The following is a 6,682-nucleotide window of genomic DNA, read 5'->3' as shown; positions in this document are numbered from 1 at the left end:
ACAAGGCCGCGAATATTTTCACTTTCCAAAACTTCTGGGAAAATTTTGAAGGGTGTTGAGGAAGGCACAAATAGTCAGCTGGTATACAACTGGAAGGTAGAATGAGGCAGCTGATACACCAATTTTCAGTCGGAGTCTTTCAATAAACAGGACAATATTCGTCTTGTATGCCGGCCGCGGTGGACTCGCGGTTAAGGCGCTCAGTCCGGAACTGCGTGACTACTACGGTCGCAGGTTCGAATCCTGCCTCGGGCATGGATGTGTGTGATGTCCTTAGTTTACTTAGGTTTAAGTAGTTCTAAGTTCTAGGGGACTGATGACAACAGATGTTAAGTCCCATAGTGCTCAGAGCCATTTGAACCATTTTTTTCGTCTTGTATGTGGACTCTTAGGCACATTTTCCCGCTGGTAAAATATATTTCATGGTTTCTGAACAAAACTTGAAAGTTAAAAAATTCGGAAAGGACGCACTAATGTTTTCTAAAATGATTTGTCTAAACGCAAAAAATAAAAAGCATTATAGAATAATTTGAACGGAAAGAAGGAAGGTTAATGTTCAACGCCAACCATTTGAATGACGTTCGAAATTATGTTCAGCAAATGAGGCTTGCTCTGTTACTCCGTCGAATCAGGCTTCGGAAGGCCCAAAGGTATCGACTGACCGCCATGTCATCCTTGGCCGATAGGCGTTACTGGAGGCGGATATGGAGGGGCATGTGGTCAGCACACCGCTCTCCGTGTTTCCGTGACCCGAACCGCTACTTCTCATTCAAGTGGCTACTTAATCAGGTTCACAAGCGCTGAGTGCCAACAGCTCTCCGCAAAACCATAATGGTAACCCATCGAAGAGCCAGCTAAAACCGACAGCGCTAAACTTCGGTGATCTAACCAGAACCAATGCTACAACTCTGACAAGGCTGTTAGCAGCACATAAGGTGCGGATTAGAATTTAATTTTATATGTTGAGCTTAGAATATCCGGGTTTTAGTAAGTACTAGAGGATATTAGATCGAATTTCACGCAGTGGTCTCCTTACGTCACTAACGTAGGGGCATCTTACCTGTACATGATTTCGAGCATCATTCAAAGGCACGTTATATGTTCATCTAATTTATTTCACTTCTTACTTGTAGACAGATAATTGCATAAAACATTTGACCGTTTTTTAAATCTTTTTATTTTTGGCGCCACTGCAGTGATAGTGCCGTATAGACTGCAATAACAATTTTTCCTTTGGGTAGTGAGCATAAGCGAAGATTTTCTGGCAGCTCATGGTCTTCTATGAAAATGACTTTTTCTAATTACCAAGGGATTAAAGTCGGGGAGACAGAAGAAGAGAGAACTTCTTCGTGAGTTTGATTAATCTTTCCCCACATCTTCTGCAAATGGAACAGGGTGGAGAGAAATGTTTCGCCAGATTCGCCATGTACCGTCTGCCACTCACTGTATGCTGATGGCTTGTTTGGTGCGTATGTAAATTGGAAACAGGATTGTAAGATGACAAGAACTATGCCCCTTACATGAAGTCATTAAAGATCACCTAACTCACGTTGAGTGAACAGTAGGGCTAAGCAAAAATGGTTGACAAGGCACAATGCATCTTGTAGAGGGTATAGTATCGACGTATTGGAGTAATTAATGCCGGGTGATGGTTTTACAGTAATTCACATGACATGAAAATTTCGTGGAAACGCGCCGATTTACTGGAGGCTAATTTATCCCAGGGAAGTATTCAGAGTTGACCGTGGCCAGCTGGGTAGCAGCGAAGGGAAGAGACAATAGGCAGGTTAGGGCAGCTCAAGCTCTGAGAAAGCAGTAACGGGGTGCGGCCTCCAGCTACCTTAAGATGAGTGACGGTGAGTGGGTGGTTGACCCCATGCTGGTGTATCAGGAAGCAGACGGAGATCTTGTATGCCTGTGGATAAACGTCAGTCGTCCTGTTTTCAGTGAAATATGCGAGAAAGCCGTGAAAAGCTACGGTGGAGCGGTCAACAGAGGCCTAAATATGCGTGTTTGTGATGATAGCAACTTCACGCTGAATTCACGGTCTGCATAGTCTGAACTAAATCAGGTGATGAGCGACAGAATGAAATACGCCAGCCTCCGATGCGAACGTAGGACCAAGGAATTTGAAGTACTCTCCTGGGAGTCAGAATTCCTGAAAAATTGGTGTTTTGTGCAGACGCTAACCTTGATGGGTGGCTTGTGAGGAGCTAAATAGCAGAAGTTGAGAGCAAATTTTGTGGGAATTTGTTCACTTCCCAGAGCAGGCATTGGTCGGCGCTGGGAAGCGACACATAATTAATGTGACTTTCACAGCAATTGGCGTAAGTGATTTTGCTGGAGGGGAAACTGAGGCGAAGAGCGGACTGGGAGAAATCTCCCTTGAGGTCATCCATTCCCGGCGTACCTAGAGTGCGGACTGGGCGTTCTTTACTCAGCTTGCCTGAGACATAGTGAGCATCTCTGCAGTTTAGGACTTAGCAAATGGAACGACTGAGCTTGGAGATAGAAAGTTTTGCTTCAGCTATGTACTGAGCAAGTTAGCAAGGACTGAATAGACGAGCGCAGCCTTTCAGCACCACAAGGCTGGCCGATGTCCTCACAACGACGACGCCCCGCCACGCTGAATTTGGTGATATTGCACCCGCTCCGGCTTGAATTAGGCCACTTATTAATTTGTTGAATCACGTCGGCAAAGTTTCCACGAGGGTTTCATGGACCGTGTATTGGGGAATTCTTCTCGCACTTCGCATTATACCTGGGTCAGTCGATAGGAATTAATTTTGATTTATCGCGCTTTACTCCATGTAAACGCAATTTATTACCACTGCCTGATAGGAGAGTCATGTAATGTGATGACTGAAGGTCGGGAGTTAAAATAAATTTGTGCTAATCGACTGCATCTGTTTTCAATCAAGTAGTTGAAAGCCCAAGTCACATTCTTAATTAATTTTATGTTGAACATTTGCATCTGATGTTCAATAGCTGAATATAACATCAATGTACACCCATTTTTAATTAAAAGTGATAAATTCTGAATCAGTTAATGTCAACACTGCCAGAGCAGTTCAATTAGGAGTCACAGGGCCTTAATACTTTCTTTGCGTTATCCGATATTGCGGCAGTTTTGCACTCTCTGTTGATCTGTTAGTCAATTAGCTGCGGTGAACACACACCAAAACCAGATAAGTGACGGGTGGGGTGTTACAGGACAACTTAGAGACGGTTGGGAAAGCACAATTGTATTCTTTCAAGGCTGAGGCGAAAGTGTCGAGAAGACGAAACGTTGAACTGGAATTTCCATTCACATAGTGATATACAATACCACCTCAAGATAAAAGAGGTTCTGTTACTGGGAGAAATGTGAGGTGATTATGCAGAGTATTCCAAATGTATTCTCCATAAGTAGATAATAAAAAGTTTATTATAACATGTATTCGAAAATGCTTTGCTTCCAAGTTACGATCTTAAAAACATTCACAGTTACAAGAACATTTTCATTTCCCACGAAGTTGCCTTGACATACGGTATTAACAGGACAGTTAACTCCAACGCGAAGAGAACATTGGCAATGGTTGTATCACTATCATTGGCAACGTGCACTAGTCTTGTCACTGGTAGTTCACCCTGCACGAGTTATGTTCAGACAGTGGTTCTTGTAGCAGTGTGCTATAAACACGCAAGACTTTAGTTAGGCGTAGGGTTCTCAAGACCAAGACAGGGTGATATGAGGGCTGCATTCAAGCAGCATTCTGAACATGTTCTGCAAAGGAAAATAACTGCAGGAAGATATCTTTCCGGCGAAAATAGCTGTATTGAAGGCCATAACATGGAAACCAAACATTTCCAGACGAATGTTTCAGTGAACTCTCGTATTCCCTCCGTAGTGTATGGAGAATACTATGTGTAATTATGCCTTTCAAAACAGCTTGTATGTTTACGAGGGCTACTTTTTTCAGCTTCCGATCAGGTGCAGAAATAATACCGCAGTGAAAATGCGACGATCCTTTGTGCGTATGTAGTGGGCAGTGCCTCTGGTACGGCCGTCGATGGTGTCACGTCGCACTATTCAGTTCTGAGCGCACAGTGAACACGTAAAGGCGCCGAGAATAACAGTGTCTCCTATCAAGTTTGAAGTGCATGCTGTCATTCGATTTTTTCATAGTGAGGTGTTGCATCTGATTTACATGCAACCACATAACGAGTGACAGCAAAGTGCGATAATGATGCTGGAACTTTGGAGATGGAGGTATAGACAGACTTTCATAGTGCAGGCGATCAGGGAAGGAAGGAAATGTCAACCGTTGGTCTTGTTCAGCGAGTGGGTTAGGCGATTCGAGATAATTGTCAACAAAAAGCGGTTTGGAACAAGCAAAGGAGAATGTTGTCATCAGGCACTGTCCTTCTTCATGACAATTCTCAGCCGCACACTGCAGCTGCCACAAAGACGCTCCTACAGCGTTTTCGATGCGAAGTGTTTGTTCACCTACCACACAGCGAGGACTTGGCTCTATCTGATTTTAGTCTCTTTGCCCACATGAAACGCTGGCTATGAGGACAGCATTTTGGCACAGACAACGAGCTGCAGACCAGCGCAGAGAAATGGCAAAAAGCACACGCGGTTACATTCTATGACAAGGGTATTGGAAAGATAGTAAGTACCACGCTATGACAAACGTCTAAGTTGAAGTGGCGACATTGTAGAAAAGTATCTCAAAAGTGTAGCTAAACACTGCAAATGAAACATTTTTAATTGTCATTGTGGTTCCTGTTTCGGGATCGAGCGCATCTTGGGGGAAAAAAGAGAAAACTGCCCTCGTATAAGGAAAATTTGTGGAGTAACGCTCAATATTAGCATCTTGTTCACTGCTATCAATGTATAGCGTTTTTTTTTGTTTTACTCAAATCAGCTTTATTTATGATAATATACAGTACAATCACCGTTCATTTTTACATATTCGCATACGCCCAGACATGAACACCTTCATCAGAATGAAATTTCCACACTGCAGCGGAGTGTCCACTGATACGAAACTTCGTGGCAAATTAAAACTGTGTGCCGGACGGAGGCTCGAACCCGGAACCTTTGCCTTGCGCGGGAAAGTGCTCTACCAGCTGAACTACGCAAGCACGACTCACGACCGCTCCTCGCAGCTTTAATTCCGCCAGCTAATTAGCTCAGATAGTAGAGCACTTGGCCGCGAAAGGCAAAGGTTCCGGGTTCCAGTCTCCATCCGGCATTCAGTTTTCATCTGCTAGGAAGTTTCATTTTCATCTGAATTTATTACCAGTGTACAAATTAAAATGGTATAGACAGAGATAACTGCGCTTACCCACATCCTTGTTAGCCTGTTCCATAACATGATAAATACAATAAACAATAATATCACGTTCAGAAAAACTGTCAAGACCAGATAGATATCCTCTAACAGTAGCTACTGTAAACGAGCTATTACCACGAGGAAAGGTATCATTAATATCCAGACTAAAAATCAGCTTACAGGCAGCAAAAAGAGATGGATCGTCAAGTATTGCATGACCAGCCACTGATTTGAAGGGTATTTTATTATTCTTATCACCAGATGAAGTAGTCATGTCAATATTCTCTCTAGACTTTGTATGTCTTCAACAATGACGAAACCTTCTCCGAGGAGGCATGTCGGTGTTCAACGCAGCTGCCTCTGCAGCAGTCCGCTGTAGACCACCCCGTATCCATTCACGGAAGAACGCAACACTTATCTCTGCAGCGTGGGTTAGGAATTCTAGCCGTACGCTGTTCCAAATGGTATAAAATAACCACGCGTGCTGACACACACACACACACACACACACACACACACACACACACACACACACACACGACTGCTCATACCTACATGTACGATCCTGGAATCAGGGACTCTGTTTCGTGAGAATAACTACTTAACATGGTCAATATATAAACGAGGTGAAGTGTACAAAATTTTCGAGACTTTCGAATTCACTTGTTGATGTGTTGATGTATTTCCGGTTGGATTTCAGCTCGGGATCTTCACCCGACGTTGTTTGATGATTTTTCTTACGTTTTGCCATCACGGGTATTGACAATGAGTCACCCTGCATTAGTGATGATGAATGGAGTCGAGTCTGTTGGCGGAGATCATACGTTCCCGCCGTGGCAACATCTAGGGAGGCCTTCCCGGTTGTTACCGCTGTGGGTTTCTTCCTGTTACGAGCAAGGGTCACTCGCTGCAGCTTAGGAATAAAGGGTCCGTTTATCTTGAGACTGTCTTCGTTCCTACTAAAGCTGTCGTCCTACTTATGCTGAGTGTTGGTGGATTTTTACTCAGTGGTCGGCTTCATACAGCGCATCCTGCAATACCGTTTGTGTGCGATGTTCCTTGTACTGAAGGGAAGAATGGGTTGATGCCCATTGACACAAACACACATTGTTGGTCACAGATATAAGGGTAATTATCAAAATTTTGAGGATGTAAATCACACATGTAGTGGGCGGAGAGTTGTATATTTCAGTTTAGTAGCGTTCGTGGGACGGTGAACACGAACGCATTTATCTTGTTAAACCAGCGCGACAGGCGCCATATGCGCATTAATTTTAAGCGAAATATAGTTCACTGCCGCTACCATAAATTCTTGGCGAGAGACCTGTTTCGGTTCACAACGACACACAGGGACGAGT

This window comes from Schistocerca gregaria, chromosome 6, assembly GCF_023897955.1.
Source record: "Schistocerca gregaria isolate iqSchGreg1 chromosome 6, iqSchGreg1.2, whole genome shotgun sequence".
Classification (NCBI taxonomy): Eukaryota; Metazoa; Arthropoda; class Insecta; order Orthoptera; family Acrididae; genus Schistocerca; species Schistocerca gregaria.
The sequence above is the reverse complement of the archived record's forward strand: the minus strand, read 5'-3'. Positions refer to the sequence as shown.